The 15998-nt window shown below is 31.3% G+C and overlaps 1 pseudogene; it reads left to right on the top strand.

Moving 5' to 3' along the window:
• The first annotated feature begins 1250 nt into the window (after nt 1-1250).
• LOC126622660 (uncharacterized) overlaps nt 1251-15998 on the top strand; it is a 28232-nt pseudogene continuing 13484 nt past the window's right edge.

Below are 15998 nucleotides of genomic sequence, written 5' to 3'. Positions count from 1 at the left end.
CTGCAAACTCTTTATCTCTTTCTCCAACGGAAGAAAATTATTGAATGCACACAGTGAATTGAAAGAGTTTTGGTGTTAAAATGTTTGTTGTGAATTGTAATGGTGTTTAAATTAAGCTGTCAATTTTGTTTTGTTAGGTGTAATGAAACTGCAACTCGGAATGAACGTTATGTTGCAACATTGGTCTTCCTGAATTACAAAGCTCAGTTATGCATTTTTCGTGCTGGCAAACCAGATTTTGTGCACATCTGGATAGGCATTAGTTCAGCTGTGGTTTATTTTGACTATCTGCTCCTCATGATTAAATTTCTATGGTTTTGAAGTTCATGTCCTCGACGAATCACGCATTGTGCTATCAATACACTTACTCACAATAGTTTTAATGCATTTGACATGCTTGCTTAATAAGATGGATCAATCTTGCTTAATAATAAATCACGCGGTTATTTTTTTATAACACGAACTAACAAGTCTTTCTTTTTATCTCTCGAGCTGTTAACTGTGTTGCTACGTTATTGTCCTAGACTAATATGGTATAATTTTTTGTGGTTTAAGCTTTCTGTATAGACTATTTGTAAATTTAGAAAATTTGTATTTGATTTGGATGGGTTAAATGGAAAACAAAGGTCCAACTCCCCTTGATCAATTGGTAGCATATAAAAAAGTTGCCAAAATTAAAGTACGTGTCTGTAGAATATGGACACAGAAATTTCCAAGCATGGGTGATAACACAAGGCTCCATTGTATATTGGTTGATGAAAAGGTCTGTGATCATTTTGTTTATAAAATTGAGTTACAAATATTTCATGTTTCTTGTTAACAATTACTTATTTATTTTAATACACATAAGATAGTTTTTGTGCTATGTGTAGTAAAGAATCGATCCAATTTATTTCTAAACTTTATATTCTTCGGTTTTAATGTTGTCAAGTAATATATCAATTTTTATGCTTACTCTCTGCAGTACATAGTTTTTTCTTTTTGTTTTGTTTTGTTTTGTTTTTTTTTTTTTTTAACGCCCATTTTTCTCCTTTAAACTGTTAGTTACGACAGTAAATTGACTTTTGCTATTGACTATCCATATTTCTATTTAATATTTGTCATCTACGTCTATTTGCTTGTTATTATTTTGAGTGTAAAATTTAGTGCTGCATACTTATTCGCAGTGTTTTTAATATTTTTTTTTCTTATTTTTCTGACTCTTTGATTGTCAAAAAAAAAAAGATGCTATTGAGGCATCTCCTGATGAAATGGACTATGAAATAATAGTTCCAAAAATTGAAGCGGGCACTTGCTATGAAATTATAAATTTTCGGACTAACAAGACAAGATGTTAGTATAGAGTTGTCACACACGATACCCACATTGAGTTTACTTCTAAAACAAGTTTTACGAAGTTGGCAGAGTGTCTTTCCGCCTATTCCACGGCACAGATTCTCCTTGCAAGATTATAATAGGCTGTACCCTTGAAATCCTGACAGGTGATAATATACATGTTAAAATACATCAACACTTACTGTTTGTAGCATTTGGCCATGAACTGATCAGTTTTGTTTTTATTTTTTTAAATTTGAATATTTTATTGTAAACTGGTTGCAGTCCAACGTTTAGAGCCAATACAGATCAATCACATAATTGATTACAAGTGTGATTTGGTCATACAAAATATCAGGTCATTTTGTCTCCATAATAAACTTTAAAATTGTTTTGGCTGTCCATTATACCTCTATTGTGGTTTTCATCAGTTTTTCAATTTTTTTTTTATTTTTTATGTTGTTTCACAGAAATGAAGAAGTTAAGATTACGCTATGGTTGGATGTTGCGCATAGTTTTTCCTCTGTGTCATTTGAACAGCTGCCCCAGCCAATCGTTTCACAAGTTTGAAAGTAAAACTGTTTGCAGGTATTTAGTTCAATCAAAATTTTTCTTTCATTTTCTGTCTTCTTTCTAATCTCTTTAACTATTGAATTAGGTTCAGTTCTATATTTCTCTGCTTCCAAAACATTGTTAGATAATTTTATTTTGTGTTAAATTCTTTCTGAGAATGGCTTAAAATATTCACTGCCTCAGTAACTCAAATGTTTAATTCCATGGACAACAAAAAAATTGTTATATTATGATATTACATTAATGCGAATTATCATTCGTGCATGTGATCTGTTCCTTTTATATTAATATCGTTCTAGCAATATTATTATGGAAAACTAACCAAAACATCCTCAAAAGTTTCATTTTAATCATAAGGAAAAGATTTTTTTATAATACCCAAATTGGGCATGGGAAAGAGGACAAGGAAGAAAAACAATTATGAGAGATCACATGCAAACAATGCAAGCATTTTTGAAAGATCACATGGATGACCAAAATAAAGGCTCCAGGAGACAAATCATGCAACAAATTCACATGCAAAAGGACACAAGCAAGATCATATGACCACGTTTCAAAAACAGTGCTGACAATTTCAGCAACAATAGAGGCAAAGTGACAAATGACAAGTACCAAGGAGATGTCCATACCATTTATTACCGTTGTATCCTCATTCAGTCTATACAAGTGGAGTTTCATTCATTGTAAAGACACCTCTAGCTCAACATATCTCAACACCTCACAACCTCTTAACACCTCAACCACTCAATACATGAACGCCCTACTCTCATATTCACACCATCTTCATACTCTCAAGCATCCGTAGTCTTCATAGCATCCTTGTAAACATTTTCTTGTAAACAACTATCTTTTTGTAAACATTCCATATAGCAATAAAAGTTCAAGTGTACATATTCAAGCAATCTCTAAGTCTTAAGTAAGCTTTCTTTTCTTTCTTTAGTGTGCTTGTTTAATTAGACTTCTAGTCCAAAACAGGGAAACACTATTGTAGTTATATTATTAACCTGCTAAACTGACGATCATACTTTGTTCTAATACTCTGTTATAGTTGAATGCTTGCCATACAAATAACTGGACATTAACCAGGGTACCTCTGAGTTCAGCTGTTAAGGCCTTATACTTGTATTGTGAGTGGCCATCATGCTGAAACATGTCGAGTTCCATGTGCAAGGTTCTATGTCTAGTTGTTATAATGGTTATCCGACTATTTAAACGAGCCTGCATTGCGAATTTGGTATCAGAGCCTAGTTTAGCATTTTAATAGTATAATTATAATAGTAAAGTACCTTGAGGACGGAAGTCATTTATACAACTGATATCATATTTGTTTATTATATGAACAACATATATTATTGTCCTTGTAGACCTTGTTAGCCACAACCACCAGGTATTTATTGTCTCAGACACCCAACTATAATTAGCATAAAGAGAAGATTAGCATATATATCCAAAAGAATTATCAGTAATTTAAAGAAGCAAAAGTTTTATCTTGGTTATCTTGAACATCCTTCATTTATTCGTAAATATAATATTACAGAAGTTTAACATAAAGTTTTAGAAGCAAAAAGAGTAACATATCAAGTTTTAGAGATCTTGAGAGAAGAAAGAGAGTTTCTAAGAAACCAGTTAGCAGTAACTTTAGAGAAATGTAGATTGTAGTTTATGATAGATTATCTTAACTTAGAAATTAGTTTGTTATTTTCAATTGAGAAAGTATAATCATATTTTGAATAGTGAAGAAAATCCACTAGCCAATAATATTGTAGATCTTATTATTAGTCAAGTAGAAAAATATAAAATTAGAAAATAATAAGCATAATCATTTGTTAAACCAGTTGTTAGAGCATTTTCAGAAAATTTCCATAAAAAGACAAAATTTAGACTATATTACATCTCAGTTAGAAGATAATAATAAAAATATTCAAAGGTTTCCTAGCAAAAGAGATATAAAAGAGCTTGTTGATCTCATAGATAGTAGGCCGAAGTAAGTAGAACTTAGATCACTAGAAATAGTTGAGCAATTAAAATTAGAAGTTCAAAAAATTCAATTAGTACAAAAAGAGTTAAGTGAACAAGTAGATAAGTTACATAATAAAATAGATAAATTATTAGTTTAATGACCGATTCTAGAACTAGCAGAAAATATATCCAAGCTTTGAAAGAAATTAGTAAGTTAGATGAAGAACCAGTAGGTTTAACATATTTTTCAACACAAGTATCCAGTAGTAATATTCCCATTAGGCAAAATAATTTGATTATTCAATTAGTTTTAAGTTTGGCTGAAAAATTAGATCAAGTTGAAGAACAAATAGCAGAAATAAACCAAGTTTTACATAACGCCTCTTCATCAATTCCACCATCCTTGCTAGATAAATTAGAAAATTTAACTTTAAGTGCAAATAATAATAGAAGACCTAAGCTAAATCCTTTTGATACTAGAAAATGGAACTCTTTAGGAAAAAAGGAAAAGAAGTAGTTAGAGTTGAAGATATTTATCCTAATGAAGAAGAAGCACAAGAATTTATTCGAAGAGGTTTTGAAAGAATACAGAAAAATAAATATAACCTGTACCAATTAGGTTTATTTGAAAATAGAAGCAAAATTGTGAGTAGCATCAGTCAACATGAAGTTAGCTGTATTAATAAAGAAATCACACTTAATCTAACTAGTAAAGAAGCAGTTACTCATTTGAGAAAATCACATTTTAGTGAGATTCATATAGGAATAATATTAATTGGAATAGTAGGATTAACTAGAGCACAAGTAGGCACAAAAACATTAGTATACATATATGATGATAGATGAGATAATCACCAACAAGCAGCAATAGCAATAGCTGAAGTAGACTTAAGTTCAAACTTAGCAGTCATAGGTTGCATTCCAAATTATGTTATGACAATTAATGAATTTAGTAAATATATTAAAGTAAGCATAAGAACAAAAAATTATACTATGACAGGAGAGTATAAAAATTTGTGTATTAGCTTAATGTATATTGGTAAAGTGTCCAATAGATATAATCATAAGTTTAATTTAGAATTTCAAAATTTAGTTCAAACATTTGGTAGTAAACATGTAAATATGATAGAAGCAAAACCAGTAGATAATAGTTGTTTAGAAGGAACTCAGTGGATATTGCCCAATTTACAAGTAGCAACTAATAGACAACCAGATAAAGTACAAATATATGAAACTAGTACAGGTCAAGCAACAATTAGGTTTAGTAATTATAAGCAACTAGAAAAAAATAGAGGATGAGAGTGAGATCGAAAATGAGAGTATACATATGGCGCTTGATAATTTAGATATTAATTTAGTTGAGCAAAACTTTGATCATATTGTAGATAAACTTATAGAAGATATTGATCATTTAGATGAAGAAGAATATTTGGAAAAATATAAGACATATGATTTAGGACTACATATAATTTCAGACGAAGAGATGAAAAAATTAATCTTAGAAATAGGAGTACAACATATTTTAGGATCAAAAGAATATAATAATTTATTAGAATTGAAAACAAAATGTAATCCAGCAGAAGAAAGTAGTACATCAGGAGTAGAAAATCCAGGACACGCAAGCAGAACTGATCAACAATTTTTGAGACCAACAAATGAACAATATAATGAAAAGGCAAAAGTAGATTACATAGAAGAAAGTATGATAAGACCACCTAGAAAAAATAGGATTCCATATGTGAGAGGGTTAGAACAAATTAATATAGCTAGTAATATATTAAATTTAGATAATGTAGATCCACAAGATTGGGAAAGAACGATTGAGAAATGGGAAAAAGGTTGTGTCCATGCATCATTAATGTTAGATTTTAGTAATTCACAAAATATGTTAGATTACTTTGAGCATACTTTGGACAGTTTAGTTTTTGATTATTTCCAATCATGGAAAGTTCAAAATCCAGAACAACATCAGGCAGCTAAAACACATTTTAATATTGATGGTTTTGTCACTTTGATTAAACAAGAGTTTTTACATCATAATAGGTTAGATGGCAGAAGCGAACAAGAACAAATAAGAGCAATTAGAAATTTAGAACAATTACAAATTTGTGACTTGCAGTATATAGCAGAGTATACCACATATTTCTTTAAATATTTAAGAAGAACATGTAGAATTAGTGATATTAATTTATTAGATACTTATATGACAAAAATAAAAGGACCAATAGGTGTAAAGATTTGGGATGAATGACAAAAGTATCCAAAGAATAATGATATTGCAATAGGACCTAGAATTCAACATGTATATGATATACTTAGACAAGAGTGTAGTCAAATAAAAGCTAACAGACAAATTAGGAAACAATTTTACATGAGTTGTAAAAATATAGATTTACCACAACAGTATGGTTGCTATAAGAAAAATAAGCATAAAAAAATATACAAAAAGAAATACCCTACAAACAACATAAGAATTTCAGTATAAGACCTTCAAGAACATATAGGAAAATAAAATATATTCCAAAACAATTCAGAAAAAGAAGTGGCAGACCTTGGATTAGAAAATATAAAGCACTAAAAGATAAGAGTAGTTGTAAATGTTATTCATGTGGAGAAGATGAGGATATTCAGTCAATATATAATTTAGATGATTTAAGTGATAATGAAAATATTTAAAGTATAGAAAGTATTAACATGATAGATTCAGACTCGGAAGATTTAAGTAGCACAAATAGTGATCTAGAAGAGTATATGTGTGTATTCAAAGAAGAATATCATGAAGAAGAATATAAATACATTAATTTAGGTTGGCCAAAAAAATGTCATAAGTGTAGTAAATTAGTTGCAAATAAATACTATAATACATATTCAATATTATGTGAAAAGAGTTATAGTAATAGGTTATTAGAAGTTAATTCAGCAGAATCACAAGAAAATACTGAAATATTAGGAAATATTGTTCACAGCATAGTAAAATAAAAAAATAGTTCTTTAATTACCATAAATTGTGAAATAGAATTAGCAAAAGAACATAAGATACAAACAACATCTATGATAGATACAGGGAGTACAAAGAGTGTTATAAGAGAAGTGTTAATACTAGAAAAATATAGACAAAAATTTGTAAAACCTGTAAGAATAACACATTTTGATGAGAGACCAGTTTACTTAACACATTATATAAATAATGAGTTTATTAAAGTAGAAAAAAACAACAATTTAATTTACCATTAACATTTATTTCACCAGTAGGATCATATCCATTTATTTTAGGTTTAAACTTTTTGAAAAGTTTACAAGATTTTTTATTTATGAATCCTAACATAACATTTTTCAAAAGAGGCATTACAATAATTGACCAAAGTAATGCTGTAGAAGCATATAAAAGCATAAGTATAGAAGAGTCTAGTGGCCAAGATAGTTATCATTTAGAAAACTCAAAAGAAAGTGATGAGCATAATGTTATGCTCGTAAATTCACTATTATATATTTAATAATTCTCTTTGTTTACACCTTTGTTTTACTCTTCTATATAGATTTTACATTATATTTGTGTTTTGTAGGTTGTAACAAGCAAAGAGTGCAAAAGGAGCTAAAAAAGGCTTTCATAATCCTATGTCATCAGCACAGCCTGTGCAAAGCAGTCGAGTTCGTGGATTAAACTGTATTGACTCGGGAAGAACCAGGAGATGTGCCATATATGCTTGGAAAGCCACGGGTGTCTATTTTCTGAGTCGGTTCTTGAATATCATTTTTCTAGAGGGAGTTATGGCAGTTTTAGTACATGAAGGTCAGGCTATGCGCGAATACGAAATTTTCTACAAACGTGTATCAATGTGGCAGATAAAATGAAGATTAAAATTCCTATTTATTAGGAGTTTTAACCAGTTGGAAGAAGCTAAAAAGTATGTAAGGAAATAAATAAGAAGACTAATAAGATGGGACTTTAAAGCCCATTAAATTAGAATTAAGAAAAGAAGGCTATTCAAGCCTTGGGCTGTTACAAATGAAAAGGGGGGTTTTTATCCCTCTTCAGCGAAGTAGCATGTCAGTGTAGAAAAAACAATTAGAAGAAAATAAAAAAAGAGCAGCCACCAAAGAGGAGGCAGCCACGACAGAAGAGAGAAAGAGGAAGGACCGGGGCACCACTCCGCAATTCATTATTGAAGATTTTTTTTCTTCTCCTTTTACTTTTTGTTTTGTTTGTCTTTGCTGCCCATTTACATTATGAGTAACTAAATTTCATAGTGGGGACTTGGTTGAAGTCCTAATCAAGTTTCCTTGAGTATTTTCGATACACTTTTGTTACAAGACAATTTGTTGATGCTTTAGTGATTAATTCCATTTTTAATTCCAATCTTATTGAGTTATTATTCTATGATTGATCACCATAGAATAGCCTTGTAATTGAGTTTGTTACATGGGTAAATTTGGATGATCGAGTCTTGTACCTATGCCGAGTAACAAGAGAACTAGTTACAATTCTTGGAATTCATTATCATGGATAACCGGAATAGATACCATATTCTAGGATTCGTGTGTTTGTCGATTTCCATTGTATTATGCTTTCTCGGAGTGCAACTTAGTAGATACCATGCTAAATACTTCGAGAATGAAAAGAGTTAGTGTAGACACCCATGCCTAATTCGTTGTTTAGGGAAATCAATAGCTTAAGAAGTAGATACCATGCCTTTAGGTTGACAAACGTAAAGCATCAAAAATCTGTTTTGTATCATCGTGTGTATCAGTTGCTTAGGCGAAAAAGGTTACAGATGGATACCAAAGTCCTAACCGTTCAAACATTATTTTTAAAACCTTAATTGCTAATTACTTTTATTTGCCTATGTTCTTTATATTGTGTTTTACTACTTAAACTTAAGACATCTCGAACTATTTGTTAAACCTTTATATGCATATTTGCTAGTTTTTGTGAATTAATTAATTTAAATTGTTAGAAATCTTGCTCTAGATACATATTAGTGCAATCCTCGTGGGAATGATCTTGTACTTTCTTTCTATACTATGTGTTTGATCTTGTGCACTTGCGAGTTTAAAACGTGTGATTAGTAGCTTAATATTTAGGTTGTTAAACGCATAACACATAATAACGTAGAAGAGTTTCATGAAGACATATTTGAACATGAATATCCAATTTTAGAAGAAGGAAACTGTATAAAAATATTACAGTTAAGTAAACCAAGAAGTTTAGAAAAATTATTACAATTAGCAAAACAAACTAAAATTATAGGAGAAGATCCACAGTTACATTGGAATAAAAATAAAATACTAGCAAAATTAAATATAATTAACCCAGATTTAACCACTAAGACCACTGATATGCCTTGTAGTTTAATAGATAAACAATAGTTTGAGCAACAAATAAAAGAGTTGTTAAATTTAAAAGTAATTAGGCCTTCTAAGTCTAGACATCGATCAGCAGCATTCATTATAAGAAAACATTCAGAACTAAAGAGAGGTAAAACTAGAATAGTTTATAATTACAAGAGACTAAATGATAATACATATGAAGATAGTTATAAGTTACCAAATAAGGATGAGCTTATAAATAAAATTCAAGAGAGTAAATATTTTAGCAAATTTGATTGTAAATCAGGATTTTGGCAAATACAATTAGCAGAAGAATCAATTGAGTGGACAACTTTTACTTGTCCAGAAGGACATTTTGAGTGGCTTGTTATGCCATTTGGACTTAAAAATGCTCCATCGATCTTTCAAAGAAAGATGGACCAAATATTCAAGAAATGTGATAATTTTTGTAGTGTTTATGTAGACGATATCTTAGTACATAGTAAAAATAAAAATGAACATAGGAAGCATTTAGAGATAGTATTACAAGAATTTATCAATAATGGAATTGTGATGAGCAAAAATAAAATAACATTAGAAAAGCAAGATATAGAATTTTTAGAAATGTATATCAAGTCAGGTACAATACAATTACAAGATCATATAGCTAAAAAGGTGTTAGAATTTCCAGACAAATTAGAAGATATGAAAGAGTTACAAGCATTTTTAGGATTGTTAAATTATGCAAGAAATTTTATCCCTGATTTAGGAAGAAAAATAGCAGTATTACATAGTAAAACCAGTAAAACAGGACAAAAATATTTTAATAGTGAAGACATTAAATTAGTTCAAAATATAAAAGAGGAAATTACTAAATTTAAGCCATTAACATTACCATTAGATGATAGTTACAAGATAGTTGAAACAGATGCTTCATCATTAGGATGTGCATGTATACTATACCAGAAAAAGCATAAGGAGTCACCAAAGACTGACGAACAAGTTTGTAGATATTGATCAGGAAAATTTAGTGATGTACAGTTAAGATTACCATCAACAAATTTAGAAATTTTAGGGATAATTAATTCACTTGAAGCATTTTCTTTATTTTTACATAATGAAGTATTTACGATTAGAACAGATTGTCAAAACATAGTTTCTCATTATAATAAGATACATGCTAATAAACAGGCAGCCCGAAGATGGGTTAATTTTGTTGATTCAATTACAGGAAATTGTTTTAAACCAATTTTTGAACATATAAAAGGTAATGACAATACATTAGCTGATATCTTATCAAGATTAATTTGTTGAACAGGTATGAAATATCGTGGACCATCATCAGCAAATAGCACAAGGCCGCAAAGCAGAAGAGCTTTTTTCAATAGCATAATGATGCACCATCAACCTTCAACATTCAGTGGATTTCAAAGTAGCATAAGCAGACCAGCATCGCCACCAGTACCTACTTTCAACTTTAATGATAATATTGTTGAAGGAATCAGAAATCCAACCCTGAGATATAGGTCAAGAGCACCAGGGCTTTCTGATAGGCAACATGTTCTCTTAGATAATTTTTGGAATATCCAAATAAAGCAGCCAAACATGAGGTTAGGTCATGAAAAATTAATTAGAGCCTTGGAACAAGAGTTTGATAGTTTTAATTTTAATTTCCATCAAAGCCAGCATCATATTCATTCTCTTGAGCACAACCTTCAAGTCATCTCAAGAGAACACGAGTCTTTACTTAGGTATGGTTTGACATTGAGGTGCTTAAAAAAAAAGCTGCTTATTTTCAAAGTTTTTATGTTGAAGGTGTTTGGTAAACTAAAAAAAAAGGGATTATTTTGGAAGCTGCTGTTAGAATAAGCTGAAATCATCAGAAAAGCTGAAGTAGCAAAATGCTACTTTGGAAAACTAGTTTTTTTTCAAAGCACGCGGAGCTACAGTGCTCCTTTAATGAAACTTTCTAAAGTCCAATAACATCCTCAAACAAGAAACGGTGCTCCTTTGCCGATCTCCACAAAACCCAGAAACCCACCAGAAACGTCTTTGCCGATCTGCACAAGAAATGGAAACACAGTAACAATAAATGAATTTTTCAAAATTGGCAATCATGCCCTCTCTTCCTGTTTCCTCCAGCTTTGCTCTCCATCATTTAATTTATGAGCTTATTCGGATTTCTGGGACATCAGCGGCGGGTGGTTCGTTGGATTTCTGGGCTTTATCGAATTTCGGGGCTTCTTCGTCGGATTTCTGGGCTTTGGTTGATGCGACCCAGCTTTCCTTCCATGCTACGCAGCCTTCCTTAGGATCTGGCAGAGACAATCAACGAGAGATCTAGCAGAGACAGTCAAAGAGAGAAGGGGAGAGAAGGGCGGAAGAGAGAAGTACAGAGGTTCTGCCAAAAAAAAAATAGGGATACGGTAGAAGAAATGATCCCTGTGAGTTAAGAATAGAATAAAAAAAAAATCATAATATCATAATAAAAAAGGTAAAGAGTAACTATAAAAAAGGTAAACATTAACAATATTATATCAAACACATTATTATATTATTTGACAAAAAAAAAACGTTACTGTATTTTTTTACAAATATAATTGATGAATGCATCTAATTAGACTACTTTCAAGTACATTAATAATATTGTACTAATGAATCCTAGCTATTCAGTCTAAAATATTTCAATTGAAGTAGTTTGTCATACTAATTAATAATTAAGATAAAGTTTATAAATATTTTTCTTTTAAAAATAAAGTATATTTAGTAATTCACCTTTATTTGTTAAGAAAATTAAATTAATGGCACATCTAGTATTATACCTTTTTTGGTCATTTCACACAGTCACATCTGTTTTACATAAAAGTTTACCAAACACTATAATACTGTTTTTGTTTCCCAAAAGCACTTTGACAAAAAACTTTACCAAACACTCTGCTGCTTTATTTCACAGCTGCTTTATTTCACAGCCGCTTATTCTCAAAGCACAACTGTTTATTCTCACATCAGTTTTTTTTCAAAGCACAACAATACCAAACCAGCCGTTAGTAAGTTTAGCAAAATGAACCAAGAACTCCAAGCTCTTAGAATGCAGCAGAAGGCAAGTGACACCCTGAAAAGGGAATTGAAAATAGGTTTAGAAACTGATCAGCATAAGAATAAAGGAAAATAGGTTATTGAACTCATAGAACAAGAGGCTAATGAGCCTATAGAAGAGATTAAGATTGAGCTCTTAGAAGAAGACATTGAAATGGAGCAGCATCAAAATAATGAGAGCAACATCAGCATCTGAGTGACAAAGACAAAAAAAGAAAAATATGAAAATTTTATTAGGAATATATCTTTAGACTTAATATTAGATGATATTTTATTGGAAGAAATTTCAAAAGAAAAACTAAGAATAATGCCAACAGATATGCAGAATGAGATCCTGAGCAGAGCATCACAGTTCATGAAAGAGTCACAATTACAATTACAATGCACCTCGTATCAGTTCATCTGTGATCCAAAACAAGGGATGAATATTATTACAAAGATGTATCCACTATATCTTTGTGATAGTACAGAGAATTGTATTTGTAAACCAAACGTTAGCATAGCTATGGCCATGATTAACATGAGAGATTTTAGACCATGGCATTTTAGTTATGAACATCAGAAAAAGCATAATGTGGTAGAAGTTACTCCTGCCTTACTGTTAGAGTTTGGTTATCTCGATAAAATATTCATTAACCGTATTTCCCAACTAGAATCATTTCTTAAAAAACTTGTAAAAGTAGCAGAAGATTATCTGGAAAGGTGGAAAGAAATTTGCATAAGCTTTATTAGTAGTCCTACAGATTGGTATGCATATATGCATAAGGAGAAAGCTAGGCATATGGCCATGATTAATGAATAGTCCTTTAAACTATCATCTATCTCGTCACATAGGTGGACTCTTTCATACAAAGATATTTTAAAATTTAGAGGGATCCAAATGTATACCTTAGATGAGTTTGAAGAGTTTATGTATGATATGGTATTAGTAGCAGAGGAAGAAGAGATGTGTATTTACAGCAAGACAAGGATTAGTCATCAACCTTATTGGAAGCTTTAAAATTTCAAAGAAGAAATAACAGAAATGTACTACAAGGTGAAAGAAGATAGAGAAAGAGATGTAGAGCTAGTAGAAGGCAATGAACAATACTGGAATAATTTGACAGAAGAAGAGCTGCATAACATCGACAACATGATGGAAGCATGAAGATCTAGCTGTAAATTAGCATAAGTTTATGTTGACCCTAAAAACTACTAAGCTTACGTGGCGCGCTGCTGACTTCTGAATCTCACGACTGCGGCCGAGGAAGGAACATTCTCGGCATTTGAGTTCTAGAGCCTGAAGACAAGGCTGCTAGTTCTGCGAAATTCAATATCAAATTCGACTTTCAATGTGTCGAATGTAGTAATTTGTAACACCTCACTTCGCCGAGAAGGCTAATGAGATGACCTCTGCCAATAAGGATTCGAAAATCCTTCTCGACCGAGACTTGGATAGATAACCAGTTGGCCACATCGCAGTGCTGTTTATCCAAACTGAAGGTGCTTTACGACCGGCTGATTCTCCGGCAACAGTGCTATTTATCCAAACTGAAGATGTTCGCCGATTGCCTTCACAGTGCTGTTTATCCAAACTGAAGATGTGTTGGTGAAAAAGGAAAATAAAAATCTCAAGGTTGTTGAGAGGTTTCGTGTAGAGCGAGGGTTTGCGCATGGCAGTTTGTGTGTTGAGTTGGAGGTCATTTTCCGTTGTCATTGCATCTGTATTTATAGTGACTGTATGCTTGCTTGGCACGGCCTGATCCTCGAGTAGAATTTGACTTCAATCCCAACTAGACAAGCTAGAGCCTATCCTTTAGCAAATAACAGAAAAATAGATAACCTGACTCTGCTTCAGTATTATCACCATTATCCAAAAAAACCTATTTTTCCTTTCTTATCTTTTGGATGCATTCCACGTGATCATTTCCCTATGTCATGATAGGCTAAAACCTATCACCTACTTACTTATCTGACAAATTTGTTTGACCAATTAGGAAAATAAAAGAATATTCTTTCATTATCCCTTCAAGGCCCATCTGATCATGCCATCCCATTCTTCAAGACTTATCTGATCACGCCAAGTGCTGATCTCTGCATGTTCTGTCAGCAAACCCCAATTAATTCGAACTATGTTATTGCTTCTAAATTGGAGATAATTTGAAACTCATTTATCCCATATTAGAAAATGTCAAAATAATTCACCATTAAAAGATAACATCATGATTAAAACCACAATATATTATTCAATAATAATTATCTTAACTACTCTGTCATCCAACGGTTGAGAGCTATGTTCATCAACGGCCTCGATCGCTTGGGCCGATGGTGTAAAATCGGGTCCAAACAGTTTAATAGCATAATGTAAAATAATTTTTTCCCAGATAAAAATGTCAACATCATTCTAGACCCCGCTGTAATGGCATAAGAGTAAATAAGAAAAAGAGCCTGATCCATTATGGACTATTCATACACAAAATGTCATTTTGATTAAGAATGAATAATGTCAGACCCTTTTCGTTAAAACTCCCATATAATTATGGATGTAAGTTAATAGTTTTCCTAGCCATTGATAAATATATTTTAATTAATTATTATCAAAACCAACTTCGAAGATAAAAGAGTAATCCAACCGGTGAAAAAAAAAAACATGCTATACAGATTACATTTACAAAAACACATACTATTGCCATAATAAAGATGTTAGACAGGCTGTATTCAATGCACCAAAGTTAATTTTCATATTGCTCTTTTTCGGTTAAACATGATTTGTTGTGGTGCACATCGTCTCAAATCTATAAAACTGTCTTACACTCTGTAAGTTACGGTTTGCATTTTTTTTTTTCACATGCGTGTAAAGCTGTTTGAAACGTGTACTAATCCATCGTTTTGTCCCTTTTCTGTCTTCACTTTTATATAATACACATAGAACATCATTTTGAACAATATTGGTTCAACGTTTTTATTTATAAATCCAGACATTACAAAATTAAATTCTTACAAATCAGTGTGCGTCCATTCTTCCTCAGAATCAAAATCATGACATGGTTAAAATTCTTAAAAAAAAAAAAAAAGAAAAGAAAAAAAGAAAAAACTATTTGACTAACGTTCAATGTGAACTATTACAAGTTTTCAGCTTGGCCTCACCCTATTAGAACGCTCCCTCCTTCCAATCAGGCAAATCAGGCAGACGTTTTACAAACTGGAAAGAAGGTGACAATCGAGGAATTGGATTATTTGGATCCTGACTTATATAAGGTATATGCAATAGTTAGATTTTATTGCATCGAACCAAAACTGTTTGAGCTCTTTTTAGCTTCTTTAATCAAACTTATTTATTTAATGATTGTAGTGCGTGAAAATATAAATTTTAAAACATTTTGCAGAATGATACGTTTTTATGCAAAGTATCAATCAAGCGGTATAACACAAGGTATGAGCAATGGTACACCGCTTGCCCTACATGTGCAAAACAAATGTACAAAGATCCAACCAGTGGTCAGCTAATTTGCCAAAAGCATCCAAATCAAATTCCGACTCCTTGGTAATAGCTCTAACACGATATTTCAATTCCATCGATTAATTGTTGTCTCATGCCATCCTTGCATTACGATTTGTTGCTCATTTAATATTTTCATTTTTGGGAAAGTATTGGTAACTCTTAATTAATAATTGCTGACTGTTTAGATAAATACTATCAAACTTTGGACAATGAAAGTAAAAATTTGTATAATACAATTTTTACAACTCCAATGATTAAAATCTTATTC

Source organism: Malus sylvestris, chromosome 5 (assembly GCF_916048215.2).
Source record: "Malus sylvestris chromosome 5, drMalSylv7.2, whole genome shotgun sequence".
Classification (NCBI taxonomy): Eukaryota; Viridiplantae; Streptophyta; class Magnoliopsida; order Rosales; family Rosaceae; genus Malus; species Malus sylvestris.
The sequence above is the reverse complement of the archived record's forward strand: the minus strand, read 5'-3'. Positions and strand labels throughout refer to the sequence as shown.